This window comes from Anneissia japonica, unplaced genomic scaffold, assembly GCF_011630105.1.
Source record: "Anneissia japonica isolate Jap-2015-1 unplaced genomic scaffold, ASM1163010v1 scaffold667_len338742_cov159, whole genome shotgun sequence".
Classification (NCBI taxonomy): Eukaryota; Metazoa; Echinodermata; class Crinoidea; order Comatulida; family Comatulidae; genus Anneissia; species Anneissia japonica.
The window spans coordinates 226,242-245,151 of record NW_022705208.1 but is presented as its reverse complement, the minus strand read 5'-3'; the positions used below and the strand labels follow the sequence as shown (position 1 = coordinate 245,151).

At 34.9% G+C, this 18,910-nt stretch overlaps 1 protein-coding gene across 1 annotated transcript in view; it reads right to left on the bottom strand.

Moving 5' to 3' along the window:
• LOC117105404 overlaps positions 1-13,082 on the bottom strand; it is a 16,104-nt gene extending 3,022 nt beyond the window's left edge. Inside the window, exon 1 of the mRNA XM_033246530.1 lies at positions 12,960-13,082. The gene's annotated coding sequence lies outside the window, so the exon portion shown is untranslated. The remainder of the gene's footprint in view (positions 1-12,959) is intronic.
• Between the last annotated feature and the right edge of the window lie 5,828 nt (positions 13,083-18,910).

The window sequence follows — 18,910 nt, the reverse complement described above, 5'->3', positions numbered from 1 at the left end:
TATAGTAAGGTTTTCCCGATCAGCCCCACTTTCGGCACCCCTTTTGCACATCTGCCCCTAGAAACACAACCTTACACATAACATTACATGGGAAAACAAAACTCGTCTTACAGGAAAGAATTTCGTTTTAATTTGTTGAAAAGCAATTGATAATAGCCAATGTACTTCTTGAAACTTAACTTGGAAAGTCTTTGGTATTCAGAGTATGTGGTGTCGGAGCTGCTACCACCAATTTATTAGAATTACAGTCGGGGTTCGTAATTATGTATTTCTACTGTATTTAAAATAAATCCAATATCAATATATAGAACTGAACAGAAATCAACACCAGTATCACCCACTGATAATAAGCAATTAGTAGAGCTCCGCATAGTAAACTATAGGAAAATCTAACCTAACTATAATAATTTTCCATTTAGTGTACGATGCATGCTCTACTAATTGCTTTATAAGTCAATCGCCATCTTTTAATTTTAGTTTTTTATAACCAACTGTTGTAGCAGTCATCGGTTGCTATGTGATATGATCAGTATACGTGTGCGTATTTACATTTAGCTGTGCGTATGCTGATTTTTCCTCCTGCAGTACGCGTTTAATTAAAGCCCCATTCCCGGCAACATTTCACTAAAAACTGACTTTTTTTAGAAAATATGCATTTGCATTACTCCAATTATTATAAATCATGGAAAAATATTGGCATGAATTTTAGTTTTACGCAAAAGAATAAAAAAAAATAAGAAATACGGACTGTTTCTCATAAAATATTACCATTTTCTCGACGAATTCATCGTTACTAGGCAAATTCAGAGGTTGTAGATCGCATCCACTGGAATACTCTCGCTTTTATGTATACTTTATACAGTCAATAAAGTGCGCCTCTCTAAAGAGATTAGTTTTTGTACTTCGCATCTCGCACAATGCGGTCGTTCGGTTAGGCTGAGATATGTTTGTTTAAAGCCCCATTCCCGGCAAAATTTCACGAAACTGACTTTTTTTTAGAAAATATTCATTTGCATTACTCCAATTATTACAAATCATGGAAAAATATTGGCATGAATTTTAGTTTACGCAAAAGAATAAAAAAAATGAGAAATACAGACTATTTCTCATAAAATATTACCATTTTCTGGACGAATTCATCGTTACTAGGCAAATTCAGAGGTTGTAGATCGCATCCACTGGAATACTCTCGCTTTTATGTATGCTTTTATACAGTCAATAAAGTGCGCCCTCTCTAATGAGATTAGTTTTTGTACTTCGTATCTCGCACAATGCGGTCGTTCGATTAAGGCTGAGATATGTTTGTTTAAAATGAAAAATTCATCCGCATTTATTTTTTATGTGGAACACAAAAAATCAAATTTCAGTCTTATTTTACATTTTTTTTTCATTCTTAGGAATGTCTAAATTCAGTTAAACTAGCAATTCCGTATTATATTTATAAATCTTTATAACATTATACAAAAATTAGATTTTTCTTAAAAACTGAAATTTTGCCGGGAATGGGGCTTTAACTACACATCAGCAGTACAGTACGGATACGATGAATAACTATTGTAATTTGTGTTGTGTTAAAAAGGACTTGTTTGTAATGCTGTTTTGGTAGACTTTCGTCAAAGAAATAAACATTTCAGCATTCGAGAGAGAATAAAGTCACTGGCGTCCTTTTTGGTCGGTGCATGCAGACAGGTAAAATCGTGCGATGATTTCATAACTAGCCAGGCTACGGCCGGGGCAACGGCCTAGTAGTAATAGGAAGCCTGGGCGGCCTCCTGCCTGGCCGTAGGCCTACATCTAAATTTGTTCCTTGAGTCTTTAAAATAGGTCTAGAATATTCCTATTAAACGTTCAGTTTGTTGTGTTTATGAGGGTCCATTGATTCAATGAATTACTTAATTGTTCATATTCAATATTGAATTTGAATTAACTTTCTTGTTTTACGAAAGTAATTTTCAATTAATTCAATTTTTATCGCGGTGACGAAAAAATGAGGAATTTTTTTATTGCACACGATGGACGCTGGGGAATAGGCAAATAACATTTTGGGAGTTACAGTGATGACGTCACGATTGACTTATAATAATAATAATAATTATTATTATTATATTATATTATAATATAATTGCTGGTTTCTCATTGAAACAAAACTTACTTTTGAACCACGTACAACGCCATGATCATTGCGCTTCTGTTGTAGTGGTGGCGCCAGGGGTGGCTGGGGAAGACGATAAGTTTTGTCGGGGAACAAACAAATAACAAAAATATGTATATGTAATATTCGCCACCATATTGTTTGTGTTAACTTTTCATCACAAAAACAACAACAATAACAATAAGAAATAAAATAATAATAATAATAATAATAATAATAATAATAATAATAATAATAATAATAATTCAATGAGACTAATTAAAACTAATTTGCGTTCTGTTAGATAGCCTCATGATGGTTGGATTACATCGTGATAGGTAAAGCAACCTCGACCATGAAAGCGTGGTTGACAGATTTCATGCAAAAATTCCAAAATATAGTATTTCACTTAATTAGATGGTTACATTGCATACTCTTTGTTTCTTGTTTCAATCAAAATGTTTTGGTTTCGGAAGCTGATGTCAACATTAGAAAGCATAGCCTACATGATGTCATATTATAGTAACTCGATGCCTATCAAATAAGTAATAAAAATTCGCCAAAATTCATCAAATATCCATGGCTTCCAGGGGGCGTAGGCGGCCCCCTGTCCCCCACCCAAGTGAGACTCGAATCGCTCCACTCACCCCCTCAGACTTATGGCTCTGTACACAGATATGGTACAAGAAATAAAGATAACTTGTGTATAACAAAAAAGAACACAAATATGGGACAAAAGGGCTTAACATATATAAGGCCTAAAATCTGGAACGATATCAATGTAGAATTAAGACTCAGTAATAGTATTTATAAATTCAAAAGAAATTTAAATAACCATTACTATGAAAACTATAAGTGTAATGCAAATCATTGTATAAATAATTGTGCTGTATGTAATCATATTATAACTTTTCTTCAGAATTTTCAATGATTATTGTTACTTTATTTATAAAATTTATTTTTTTGTGATATAGTTGTTAATTTTATTTCATAATCAATGGGCGCCCGTTATAAAGCTTGCTTGTTGTGGCGACCTTTTTTCCACTTTATTCAAATGTTCTGATGGGCTTACATTCATATCAATTATTGTTTTTTTTTTTACCCTTATGTATTTCTCCGTCTATGTATTTTGTATTGATGATGTGGAAATAAACTTTATATTGAATTGAATAGTTTTGTCGCAACTGACAAGTCAACTCGAGCCAGGCTTAATAGAGCGGATTGACCGCGGACCGACTCGAGCGTACCGACCATGTGTCAAATTCTGGCAAGCGGACTGGAAGCAGCCCGGAAGGCCAATGGGCTTGCTACCGTACTTGAGACCTATGCTAGGCCTTGTTTGGATTGGAGAAGTAAGATTTTGTTTATGTTTTTTAACTGCTGTCCCAATTTACAACAAAAAAAGTTATAAATAATGAAATACGAAGAAAAAAAAAATTCTATAAGATGCACAAATAATAAAAATAACAAAATAATAACAAGAGTGGGACTTGAATCCCGTACTTTCAGCTACTCGGCTACCGTACATTTCACCTGATATCTCTAGCTAGTAATCAACAACAACCAGCGGATCGAGCGTATTGACTATACAAAGATATAGCACGACAGCAGGGCGAGGGTTTGTAATATCAGTTTATCTTTTTATCTATGTTTTCGCTATCAGATCAGATACAAACAATTATATTATAGGCCTACCATATGCTATAGAATCAGATGAAACTAATATATATTAATTTGATTATTCATGTATTTAGCACCACAAATTTGAATAACAACTCAGAACTCTCTGGCTAGGAGTCGCGTCTAAGTTTTTTTGAGACTTTCAAATAATAAATCAGCTCTTCAATGGGGAATTGCTAGCCTAGAAACTGGCGCGAGCTGGCGCTAATTAATTTATATTTTTACCTGGTCTAAAGCAGCCGCAGTGAATAAAGGTATTATTGTCTAGAAAATCCTAGCATAGTTAGTTAGGGGGTCTTTTTTCGGGGTTTCAGAATTCGTAGTCTTAGGTCTTAAGCCTCATTCGCACTGGACTTTTTTTTTTTTTTTTGGTAAAAAATCGTCCCTAGATTATAGTAAACATTTTAATGGATAATCTTATTGCTGTAACTGCACTTGAGATTTTTGACATGTTTTACCATGACTCGTTCTGTGACTTACCGAGAAACATATGAAAGTCATGTTACGTGAAGGTGACCCAGGAAGTTCCACTGAGTCGTGCTGTTCGCATTGAACATTTTTCCTCGGTGAAACTACTGCAACTCGCTAATTTTTACTGGGCAAACAGAACCCGTAAAATCTTACCGTTCGGTAAGCCTTTAGGTCAGGAAAAATTAGTTGGTGGTTCGCACGGGAGTTTGTTTTTTTTTGGCAAGGCTTAACAGCCGGTTTGTAAGTCAAGAAAAAAGTCTAGTGCGAATTACGCTTTAGATTTTTTTGGATCTGAGGGCCCGTTTATATAACACAATCAACACGGATTGACCAACACAGTATTTCGGATGTGTTTTGTATACCCGGTTTAGATTGCGTGAAATTACAATGCCATCTGGACAAAAGGCTACTTGCCAAAATTGCCGTGTCGGATCTATGGAATTGTTGCCTCAGGCATGAGTTTCATCACTCATAAACCAGCGAGTTGTCATTTAATATATTGTCTTCGTGTTAACTGGGTGTAACCAAAAAGGACTTATGCCTTATACAACCAGAACAAATAATGATGAAAGATAATTTAAAAAAAAAAAGAACAAAAAGCTGTACTATATTTTCTATAATGTATGAATTACACATAGCCACAATATTGGTCAAAGGCATTTGATTTACTTATGAATAACTTGATACATTTAAAAAGGCCTGTGTGTTAACACACGAGATAGCAGTGTAAATGCCAAAAAATGAGCAATATTGTAGCTTCGTTGGGTCAGACCAGTTTGAATTTCATTTTAGGACCAACTATACATTATACTGAATACATTAGTGAATATCCCATGTTGATAGGGCAAGTCGGAGAAGCGATAACATTTTAGGACCAACTAATCATCATGCTGAACACACCTGTGATATTTTTAGTGTATGGCTTTAGAGAAGCGATAACAAGTTATTGTTTGCGGACAGGCAGACAGAAAGAGTTTCATAGAACAGAGATGATGAGAGGTTCTCTCGCAGAAATAATAAAACCTACAACTAAAGAAAACTGCATAGAGATAACTGAACATTTTCTCCGTTCTAATATTACCTTACCTGCTCTCTTAAGAATTGAAAGGGCACATCGTGAGGGAAAGGGTTTTAACAACAAACCAGCGCATACTTTATTTTCGTATGCTGATAAAGTCAACATAATGAAACGCAAAAACATTGTTTTTATATAATCGATGATCTCACTCGCCTGGATAGGATGGAAAAAACGAAGTGGCAAATAGATGGTAAGCGCCTATATGGAACCGTAAATACTTTTAAATGCTAAATTTTATACTGAAGATTGGAAAGACTTTATATTGATCTTTGGTTTTTAAGCTCTATAATTAGGCCTATACTTTGTGAATAAAATACCAGGAGCTCCATAAGTGCCATAGCATAATCAAACTCATAAACAGAATGAAAATTATAAGCGAGAACTTTACTACTATTACGATTTATTTTAATATCACTACCGATACCTATGTTTGTACCACTTTTGTATTCTTTTTTTTCAGTAAGATATATCATTATCCCAGAAATACTATAATTACTACTCAGTTGTTGCAACCTCGTTATTTACCTATACATAATAAATTCTTTGTCTTCAGGAAGATATATCATTATTTTAGAAATAATATGTATATAGTTGCATGTTGTGCAACCTTATTATTTACATATAAATAATGAAATGCTCCATCTCTAACGTAAACCTTGGATTGAAATTCACGAGCGGATCAGCTATTGTTATTGTCAGAGATTTTTCTTTCTTTCTACCCATTTTTGTTCAAAATCGAGCTCGGTACATGCGCACTTCAACGAAAATTTGGCTTGGCCGGGAATAATCACAAGAAGCTTTTCAATATGCTCAGTAATGCGTGACGTCATCTACGTGCAATTTTTGCGTATTTACATTATCATCATTATCTTCCTAACCAATTGTCATTTCTAAATCATATTTAAGGGGGAATAAACTTCAGGTCAAGGTTGAATATAATGTACTGATATATTTTGCGTGCACGTCATAACGCGCGCGCACGCGTGCGTCAAAATTTAAAAATGCTGAAAATCACTTTTTGATTAAATTAGAGCACGTTTTAGGCCATTTTGAGCATTTCAATTTTTTTTTCCACTACGAGCGCGCATTTTTACTCGTTTTTTTGTTTGTTTTTTTTTTACATATTTTTGGTTCCTGACATTGTTTTCACAAATTACCATTCCTTTCAGTCATCTTATGGCCAATATAGTCATGTTTTGTCTCTGGAGTCTGGGAACAAACCAAGGCCAAACGTTGTATTATTTTCCGCTCAGATAATTACGCTGTTGTACAAAATCAGTAATCAATAAGAAAACTGCAAAAAACTGCGATTCTTTTCCGATTACTCAGGCGTTTTGTCCTATGTTGTCTCCGATATAACATTCTGTTTAAGGCGAAACATATTCCCGGGATAGAGAATGTTGTCGCTGATTTACTCTCACGTCTTCAACTGGCCCACGAGCTTTTCCCGTATTTAGCCGCCCATCCCAGTCAGTGTGCCTGCGTCGTGCCTGTTTATTTAATCGTTTGATAAGTCTGATTTAAATTTTTCTTTTTCTCTGTCTTTCCTTGCAGGACTACTAATTGAGGAATCAGTTGTTGGTATGTCCTACTGCTTATCACTTGGCATCAGTCTCCTTAACCCCAGTATCCAGAAAACATATCTACGCAACTGGAACATACTTTATAATCGGGATTCCGGCAAGTCAGTTTAATCTCTGTCACAATATGCAGCTGTGCAATTTCATTGCCTATTTACATTTCGGTGATAGGGTTTGTACATCAATTCAATGCGTTGGCCGATCCGACGGAAACCTTTTTATTTAAAGAGACTTTAAAAGGGGTTCACTCGACAGGAAAGACTAGATACACAGTTACCCATAACAAGAGACATTCTACGGCGGATGGTGGGTACTTTAAAGTATACAGAGGAGACATTTTTCTATCGATTGCTGCTTAAGGCATTTTACCTTTTTTCATTCCAGGCATTCATGCGACTCGGGAAAATTGCCGTCCGTCCAGGAATGGAAGATAAGTTGGTTCAGGCCCGTAGTCAGGGGTGGGGGGTTATGGTTCGGGCGAACCCCCCTTTTCTAGCGAACCCCCTCGAATTTTTGATTGAGTCCCACTCGGACGGAGTGTCTATTTTTAACTTACCCAGCATTAAATCAAAATTTAGCACCTAATTCATTATTTGGTCACCCGTTTTTAAATTGTAGCCTGCGATACAAGCCTACTCATAGAATATCTCAGCTTCAGAAGTTCGGAGATGTAAATTGAACGCAACTCCAGCAAACCATGACTTTACGATGGCGCACATAAGGATGGCAAACATCGATAAAAACCCGGCTGCCGTCTCAACTTTTACTGGCCTTTGGCTGAATGTTTGTAAGAAATGTACCAACCGGTAACGAAACCGGTCGCCGTCTACCTAGAGTAAATGGTGCCACCAAACGAAGCTAAAGTTTTGCGACTTAATCCACCAAATGCAGATAAAGTTTTGGGACTTAATCACCTGATTGTGGATTGTGTGGTTAGTAAATTCCATAGCCATACTGTCCATAGTGCACACTAAACTATGTGCTGATGGACCATTTTGGGGAAATTGACTCTCCTTTTTTCCATCCCAAACAAAATATTAATTATCCAACATGGTCCATCTCAGTCATCATAGCCAGTCACAAAATTAGGAAGTTTGTTTTCAACAGCAGACACACACTACAAAACGGAGTGCGTCAAAACGAGTGTTTGTTAATTTTTAGTGATAAAGAATCATGAAACGTCCTAGAATAACTGACTTTTTTCGTCCGCTGTTGCAAAGAAGGAAACGACAGATAGTCCTTTAAGGTGGGTTATTGATTACAAAATCAATTAGCCTAGCCTAGATGTTGACTAGCAGGTTCGCTCCTCGTTCATTTAGAGACAGAATTATACCCCGACGACAAGAAACTAGTGTAGGCCTAAGTACAGTAGGACGTACTACAGGTACTAGGCATAGGCTTTTGTTGTAAAAGTGCATGTACAGGATGCGCCATAGGCCTATATTAAAAAAAGATTTTTTAATATAGGCCTATATATTTTGTTAATTATTATTGGTTGGCCTGGGACCTAGCAGGCAGGCCAGCTTTACCGTCGAAAGTCATGGGATTCGACGATGACGTCCGTGCACGTTTACAAACGCCATTGATTAGAATGAAAATAGACGCGCTGAATTTCGTGTTTTTTTTTTATGAAAGATAGAATTTATCGAACATTTATATATAAAAACAAGATTAATATTTTAGAAATTGTATTTTGAAAGATGCATATAATTCATATTTCATTTAGTAGACAATAAATATTCAGTAAGATATTCTAAAAACGATTATTAATTCTGAAATGTGCATCAAATCTCAGCAATTATTAAACAGTATGTATTATGTTCTAAAGTCTTAAAATAATAATTTCGAATTTAGGCCTAGTATATAACAAATAATTGTAATTAAAGTGTAGGTTCTCATGATGTCAGATGACGTATTAAATATGATGCTATATTTTGGGCTCTGACTTAATTTAACGATGGCCCTGTCAGTAGTAATGACAATATTTTGTGCTTTTTTTTTAGCCATGTAGTAAAATAGTACTATTATTTTCAGTGTACAAAATGAGAGTTAAGAAGAACTAGTAGAAGAAGAAGAGTAGGAAGAGGTAGAAGAAGAAGAAGAATAGCTTTTTTTTTGTTTTATAATAATAAATGTGTTAAGTATTGATTATGTAATGAGGTTTTTTTATATATCTTTCGGTGTGATTTAAACATGCTAATTCTCAGAAAATATTTTCTAATTTTATTATATTATCACCTTTTTATTACAAAGAGCTTTTTCAAAACATAACTGCTTTTATAACATTATATAGACCCATTAAACACAAAAACTGCTCTGGCTTCGGGGGCAACGGAAGGATTGCGTTTAACGATACGTCATTCCAAAACTGCTACTGGTAAACTGTCAATTATTCTTTCTATTCAGAAACAGCTTTGTAATCGATTTTGTCCTGTTTACAATTTACGTAGGCCTATACAGTACATACTTTCTGCCACGCATCAGGGCCACTTCTTCAGCATATCGATGGAAGACCCATTCCTTCTCAATTTATTTCTGATAAAATCAGGAATTCTACTTCCTTTATTGGCCTGGATGCATCGTTACATAAAGAAAACAGTTTTTAAATCGGCGCGGCTTTTCATGCAGCGTCATTGGGTTGGTCTGAACAGATGATCCAACAAGTTGGTATGACATTCCAACGCCTTCCGCAATTTTATAGGAATAAATGCATTTACTTTATAATTTTTTTTTTTTTTTTTGAAAAGTTGAACAACATATGGTTGTTCTCCAAGCATATGGCTGCTAACCGTAACAAGTACAGTATATTATAAAATTGCATCATTTACTTGCGTCATTATTAGAATTGCATATGGTTGTTTATCGAGCTGGTTGATCGATGATCAATATGTGTCTTCTCTGGAGGGTCTCTTCTAGTTCCCCTGGCTAGTTTGGACACCCAAAAAGCAGTTGGTGTACTTGATATGTATTTATATAAATAATTTTTAATTTACCATACGGTGGACTAAGGGTCCATAAAAAAATTACTTCATATTACAATGCATTGTAGTTATGTTCAATGTAGGTTCATTTGTATTTTCATACCTTATGTAGATGCATATGCATTATTTGGATGTTAATTTATTTTAACACGTTTGCCATTAATTAAATCTTGTTAATAATTTTAGCTTTCAGGGAGTCAGCCTTGTATCTGAGACAAATACAATATACAATATACTCGTATATTTTGTCTCAGCTTGTATATAGCATATAAGCCTGCTCAACCGAGAATGTTGTGACTGCCCCCTGTTGTACCCATTGTATCATACATACTTTTCGTAGTTATTAAAATGACATTTTATCATCATACAATTTGGCGGACTGTTGATTTTGTGTTGCGTGGGATTGTGTGGCTTTCGCGTTATGCAAAAAAAAAAATTTTTCGAAGCTGAGGCTAGAAAGAGCCTTTTGCATCGTAGATCAGCCATAATTTTAGATATCTGTATTAAAGAAGTTAATTCATCGAAAGAAATAAGCCCTCTAACACTATGAATATTAATAAGCACCCGTTTGAGCCACACCTTGTTTTTGGGTACCATTACCTTCTCCCTCGAATCTACTGCTCAACCTCTCGGTGAGAAATATATTCATCTTTAATGATTTCCCACCTCCAACCCCATCTCCGCCATTGAAATCCGTGCTGGGTCATATAGGCCTTGGGCACCCAAAAGGCATTTGGTGTATTTGATATGTATTTATGTAAATAATAATTTTTTATTTACGATGCGGTGGACTAAGTGTTTATAAAAAATTACTTCATTATTACAACGCATTGTAGTTGTCATGCTCAATGTAGGTTCATTTATACTTTATTTGGATTATATGCATTATTGGATGCTAATTGATTTTAACACGTTTGCCATTAATTAAATCTTGTTAATAATTTTAGCTTTTAGGGGCTTAGCCTTGTATATAGCATGTAAGCCTGCTCAACGGAGAATGTAGCGGCTGCCCCTGTCTACTATGTACTTACTGTATCGTATATACTTTTCGTCGTTATTAAAATGACATTTTATCATCATACAACTTGGCGGACTGTTGATTTTGTGTTGCGTGGGATTGTGTGGCTGTCGTATGATGTAAATATGATTTCAACGTTGAAATATATGGAACGCCTCCTCTGCCTTCAGTTCACAATCATCATGCAGTCATTACCAATCATCATGCAGTCATTACCAATCATCATGCAGTTATTACCAATCACTATGCAGTACTTACCAATCACTATGCAGTACTTACCGAACACTATGCAGTACTTACCAATTACAATTCAGTAGAATATGCGCAAATTTATACCGCCACCTATAGACAACATTGAATATCACGTGAAGTTTAGTAGACGGCTGTAAAAGCAAGTCTATTCAAACAGTTATTATTTACTCAGTGTACTACATATATGCTTCTAGAGTTGCTTCTTGTTTCTCACCACCCATCTTACTACCACACTCACTAGGCCTAGGCTAATAGATAGTCCACATGCTTTATTTTTACGAATAATATATGATTTGTAATCTGTCTTAGGCCTATTACAAGGGCAGACGTTAGGCCTATAAATTAATTTTAACAAGATTAATTTAAATTTAGTATTTTAAAATGCGAAAAAAATAGACCTTTCTAAGTCTCTAGTCGTATTATGCCTAAAACTATATGCTTTAATATTACTAATAGGCCTAGCCTAATTTAGTTAACTACAAATAAGTAACTCCCATCTTATTATTAATTATTAATTACCGGTAATTATTATTATTATTATTATTATTATTATTATTATTATTATTATTATTAATTTTCAAAATTATCTCTAATTAAAGTTGGTTTACATTTCTAAAATTAATCAAATGCTTACGGTAACACAGCATATAGTTTAATAAAAAAACAGAAAAAAAAAAATCTTTGCAGATTTTCTTAGTTCTTCAGGGCCTATTGAGCTAAATACAGTATGTTGCTGCTGCCGCAAAGCAATTATTTCAATAACACATAAAATAAAGTACTCCAGTATGCAAACCTTTAAAATATTGTATTTAATATAATTGTACAATTGTTTAATTATAATTGTACAATTATAATTGAACAATTGAAATTGTTCCAGTTTAATATAATAATTGTATTGATTGTCTGATAGAAATGAATCAGCTCTAACTAGCTAAATACTGGAGTAATAAACTGTAATAAACCTGCTAAGATTTTTTTCTTTCTGTTCTTTATTAAACTAAAATATGCTGTGTTACCGTAATCAAATTATTCCAGTATGCAAACTTGAAAATATTGTATTTATTCACTGAGTAAATAATAACTGTTTTAATAGACTTGCTTTTACAGCCGTCTACTAAACTTCACGTGATATTCAATGTTGTGTATAGGTGGCGGTATAAACTTGCGCATATTCTACTGCATTGTAATTGGTAAGTACTGCATAGCGATTGGGAAGTACTGCATAGTGATTGGTAAGTACTGCATAGTGATTGGTAATGACTGCATAGTGATTGGTAATGACTGCATTATGATTGGTAATGACTGCATGATGATTGGTAATGACTGAATGATGATTGGTAATGACTGCATAGTGATTGGTAATGACTGCATGGTGATTGGTAAAAACTGCATGATGATTGGTAATGACTGCATGATGATTGGTAATGACTGCATAGTGATTGGTAATGACTGCATGGTGATTGGTAAAGACTGCATGATGATTGGTAATGACTGCATAGAGATTGGTAATGACTGCATGGTGATTGGTAAAGACTGATGATGATTGGTAATGACTGCATGATGATTGGTAATGACTACATGATGATTGTGAACTGAAGACAGAGGAGGCGTTCCATAGAAATAACGTTGTGTGCCTACTGAGTTTCTAATAGACGATCACACTCATCTCCCATTATACATAATTTGGATTGGCTTCCCACTAATTCACGAATAAAGTATAAAATCCTCCTACTACACTTAAAGCACTACGACTTCAACAGCCACTTACCTATTTAATCTCTTTCCTATGTGTCCTTAGCCTCTCTCTGTTCTTTCGACCTTAACTTGCTAATTCTTTCTATAGTTCTGTTTTTGCTGAGAATGTCTCGACGTTTAGGCTTCTATCGTCATCAGGAGAATAGTATCTACAGAGTCCAGGGAAATACTTATATGATTGGAAAGTGAAGCTTGCTGATGATTGGTGGAAAGCGATAAAGTACACATGGACAGCCAACCAATCACTCGCGAGTGATTTCAAAATGTTAAAACAGTTGGCAGTCACTGGATTTTTCACCTGAGAAGCGGTCCGGCTGGTCCGGTTTTGGCCGTACCAATAATTTTAATTTAATAAAATAATTTAACTAACTCAGTATCGTTTGTAAGCCAAATTCTACTTTCTCTGACGCAATCAAACAAAACTTGCATATGCAGCTTACTGAAAATGTGAAAAAAAAATTTGAAATGATTTCATTCTTTACTGTAGTTAAGTATCAATAGCTTAGGCCTATTTATCATGGTTTGATTCATCACGTAAATAATATTTGGGCCAAGAAATATAAACTCAGAAATATCGGGATGGCGTCCGGCAGGAGAATTTTTTATGCAAACAGACATACCGCAGAGAGGAAAACAATTACACTGTATTGTATGATAGTGCCATTTAATCAATGACGAAAAGTAAAGTTTAAAAATACAGTACAACAAATAGGTCAGTACTAGACTAAAAAAATAAAATCCACTAAAATGCTGACCCTACAACAAATTATGCAATTCTATTTCAACCAGTTACAACTAGAAAAGGGTTATCTAAAAAACCTCATAGGAGATACAGTACAGTACTTGGAGTTTCACTGGGATACAAATACATAAGCATCAAACTTAATAGGCCTAACAAATACGATAGGATGTATTTCGAAACATCAAATAGTAACAATTACACAGTATATATGACAATATTATGTGAAGACTGTGTGCCAGAAAGGCCAGACCCACCGACAATGGGAGCACCCAGAAAAGGAATTACAGAAACTGTAACTCTCCATGTCTTTGTTTTGTATAATTTTAGGTTGGTAAGAGTTACCAATAGATAGTGTATCTACAATCCCCGTTCTCAGATACGGCAGCCCACAAGTCGCACGAGTATACAACTTGGGTAATACTGTAACGACATAATTTGTAAAATACTTTTAAATAATCATAATTGTTACCTATTCTTTATCTTGGTATTCTCTTACCGGTAAATACCATCTACCGTTAAACCATTGCGTCGAGGTAACAAACCGAGGGTTTCTTTTCTGTGAGTTGCGAGTTGGAAAATGCGAGTTGCGAGTTGGAAAATGCGAGTTGCGAGTTTGGAAAATGCGAGTTGCGAGTTGGAAAATGCGACTTGCGAGTTGGAATATACGAGGTGCGAGTTGGAATATGCGAGTTGCTAAATGCGAGTTGTAAAACGCAAGTTGCGAGTTGGAAATAACTCAAAATATCAACTTCAGAATAAGTATTAAAGTTCAGATACACTGAGTCAGTGAATACAGTAAAAGTCAACATCAATGATAAGCCATAATTTGCAGACTACTGCTCACTATGCAAAACAGTGGAGTTTTTATTGCGTTTTAATAACGTTTCAATTTAACATTCAGAAACGTCATTATAACGTTATTTTGATGTTTTTAAACGTTTTTAAAACATTCTTAAAATGTGTTACAATACCAAAGTCAATGCAACTAGAGTTAATTTTAACTCTAGTTACATTGATTTTGGCCTTGTAACACCTTTTAAGAATGTTTTAAAAACGTTTAAAAACATCAAAATAAAGGTAAAACTTTTGAGTTGGATCGGTGTTCCAAGACGTTTTCAAAACTTGAACAAACGCTGTACACTAAAACGTGAATATCCTTAGGTCGGCTTCTGGTCAACAGGTATGATTCCAACTACATCGTGTTAACTGTGGTGCTCCGGGATAAAGATACAAAAGAGGTCAACAATACAAAAGTACTTACACTTACGTAGCATTATGTGTTTATCCTTTAATGTTTAATACTGTACTGTACTTTGTTATACTGTAGTTTTGCAAAAGCTCCATTTCAATATAGGACAAAAATATATACAATAATCAATATCCAAAAAATTAATAAATCAAAATCAAGTTAGAGTCAAGTGCTGACAATTCTATACTATTTCCGTAAGTACAGTTAATAAAAGATCAAGTTCCATATCATCTATTCAGTATTTGGTAAGTTTATTTGATTTTAAAAATTTCAAACAAATATCAAAAATAAACAAGAGGCCCAGTGTACAAACACTCCATAGTGCACGCTTAAAAACCTAGGATATTTAGAAAAGCAGATGGCTACACTGTCTCTGGATCAAGCCTTAGCTGTTCTGTCACAATGGAACCATTTGCGGAGTAGAAAGTTGTATCAGAACCAAAAAAGAGGATGTGCTACAAAAACGCATTGACATAATATTGCCGTCGTCCTCATCGTTGTCATCTCTTCTGGCATCTACATTTTCAAAATTGCTCAAGTTTCTGTAAAAAGTGAACACAAAAATGTGTCTATTTAATTTACAGTCGGCCTACTTTGCTTTTTATAAGTAATATTTCTACATGTAGGATGAGTTTTAGTATTGTTTTCTGAAGTGAAGTGACTTTTCATTACTGTTAAACTTGACTTAACCAAACATATTCTTTTGAATATCTCATAGTAAAGCATTTGCTATATAACAGCTATAAAAACTATATATATACTCTTAATAAAGTCCAATGGTAACACCAACTCAATAGATTTAATTACAAACGTATGTATGATCACCCTTGTTAATATATTATTTGACTGCTGAATATTAGTCCTATAAACAAATTCAACAGATTAGAATAAACACATTTATATTTAAAATAACATGTGTATGTGAAATATTTAATAATATAAGGTAAGTAAATAATATAAGGTAAGTACAAATTATAATGGTAATTTAAAACTTTCTAATAACTTGTCTGAAGACGTGATACATTACATCCTTAAAACTATGAAAAGGAACATTAATTTTTGTCATTAAATGCCTCGCAGCTAATACACTTTAAGGCCTAGGCCTACAGGATAACTGTAGAAATAGGCCTAAGATCCGTATTTAGATAAAACCATGACAAAACCAATAAACCTGACGTCAAATAATACCAACAAACTAGGGCCTATCATTGTAGAAAACGGTTTTTTTTCCAGAGGGCATGGACATTAGACCTTTAGCTCCCAGTGCGACTTTGTGCTCCCTTCGCTAGCAAATCTGTTCATACTTATATTTTTCAACTCTCTGACTACCTACCTAGGCCTAGGGCTCTGGCTAGTTGATGTGTTTTCCTATAGCCCTGACCCGAGGGTAGGCCTGGGCCTGGGATATCTCTTTCAAGGGAATCTCATAAATCAAGTTAACTGCTTACGAATATATACCAAAACTTTGGACAATCCTAATTTACACATAACAAATTACAGTTAATTTAGTCAATCAAAATATAATTCGAATACATACATTACTGATTTTGATAACGTTGTTTAACAATTTCTCAGCACAAATAGGTTTGTTACAGTATTAAAGTGAATCTACGCTACTATGCCTGAATATGATTGAAATTGAATAATAATTGAACTTTGAGACTTCAAATTAAATGCTGATACTAAACAAAATATATCTTGTTAACAGGCCTGCTTTAATTTTGTTAAATAAGTCAATTAACTGCACTTATAAACACCATGTAACCGTCAAATATTAAATCTTAATTATTTTGGTATATTATTATTAAAGGAGCCCCAATGTCCCTGCCCCAGTGATAATATAATATCCGTAAGTACCAGGTAGAATTGTCTAGTAATTAACAATAACCGACCTAGTTAATTTAAAATCCCTTTAATATATTTTTTTAATTCGTATGCATCAATTAAATAGGCATCCCGTGGGTGAATTAAGGAATAAAGAGGGGGAGGGGTGTTTGTTGTTTTTGATGATTGTTTAGCTAATGTAAATATTGTTTTTAACTTTTAAGTTAAATACCTCTCTCTAAAAGGATGAGAGGGTAAGAAAAAAGATGTTTACTAGCATTTAAATTTACTGGATACGTCATCTACGCAAGAGTGTCCTTTTCTTTCAGGATCCAACTTCTACAACTATCTCAGCAGTTCTCGCACTGCTCGTGGAAGGCCGTCGATGCCGCTTTTTGCGAATATAATTAAGAAAACACATTAGCCGTGCTGTGTTAGCAGTTTGTGTAAAAATTGCGGCTTTCCCTCGTTTTTTCAGGCCAAACGCCCTCCGTAGTGTCCGCATTTCTGCTAGTCACAGGCAAACGCTGATCTGATCTAGTCATATGCTAGTCTGTATACCATTACAGCCAATGGCAGTGCCATCCAAGATTTACCAATTAACTAAAACACTGAAGATATATTTTGATACCTCTCGAGGGGACCCCTGAAAAAGGGGTAATATATAACTTGTTTTGGTCTTTCATTATAACATTGGCCATTAGCCATCCATTATCAATTTAAAAGAATGTCCAGTTTATGGTATCAAACGATTTTGTGAAATCATAGGTTTTAAAAAGTGGACCTTTTGCAACTAAGACAGCTTTTTAGCGAGTATAATTATATAAAGAAGCAAATGTTAGCAGTGAAGAAAGTGTACATATACGGATTTTCCAGAACGTCCTCCGTATTGTCAGCCTTTTTGCTAATACGTCAGCCAAACGCTGATCTGATCTAACTATATGCTAGTCTGTATAACATCTCGACGAGATTTGATTGACAGATAAATCGGCTAATCAGCGAGCATCATTTAGTCACATGATCAAAATCTTTCTCGGACATTTTAATTTCATAATAGACAGCTGGTTTAAACGCGAAACATACATGAGCCTAGGCCTAGATGTATATGCTTGGTTATAGATACCGAGATTTACACGAAGAGTGCGCATCACCGACTTGGCCTTTGCCGACAATGAGGTTGACTGAATGCGGCTTTTCCCTCTTCCTTTGGGAGCGAAATAATTTCCCCGCCATGTTCCATGAAATAGATTAACACTATGAATATATGATTCATTTGCATACTGCCTACCCTGAATTCTCTTTCTTAAAGAAGGTTGATAGCAAAAAAAATCTTCGCCAACTCGGTAAGTCTAGCCGCCATTTTATAAGATTTTAGACTTTGTGGGCGGGGCTTCGCGTCATTTTCGACATGTCAGGCCTCAGTCCAACCAACGCTGTGTTGGGAGTGCTATTCTAGAGAAGTGTGTGATACTCTCGGAAATGGAAAACCGAACAGGAGTTTATCTTTTTGTGCTGCGATTGAAATGAAAAAAGGAGGTTTTCTCGTTAATGTTGCTGAAAGACCATGTAAAATTGACCTTCCCATTGAAGAGGTGCCCCCCCCCCCCACCTCCTTTTGGGGCCGGGCCGCTAGACTCCCATCTATGTCTGAAGCATGAAGGGCTAAAGAAAAAGTGTCCGCAGTTTGTCTGTATTGTCAACGCAGCATCTACAATGTCGTTGCTGTGGCTGGGCTTTTTCCTTTCTGTGTTTAATACCAAACGATTTTCCCCTTTTTCTTTTCCCGAAGATGTTTGGCCCATTTTGGCATCGTCCAGATCTCTATGAGGAAAATAAACTATAATTCTCTGTGTTTGATATACAATTTATAGTTTCGTTTAAAAGCATAAAATGAATCAGCTTTCGAGGGTCGTCAGGAAGGCTGTTAAATAGGTAGGGGCAGGAAGCTAAAATGCTCCTTTAAAGCATTTATAGTTTTAAATTTAGTTGACTAGAATGCTAGATAAATTCTAGTAAAACATTTCACTTGTTTATTCAGGCCCCGAAACCTCGACTCAGAAATCCCAGGATGGTATCCGATGAAAATGCTTTTACATCTAAAATTTTCTTAGGCCTAGATTGTTTTTGTTTTTTTTACATGTGATTATGA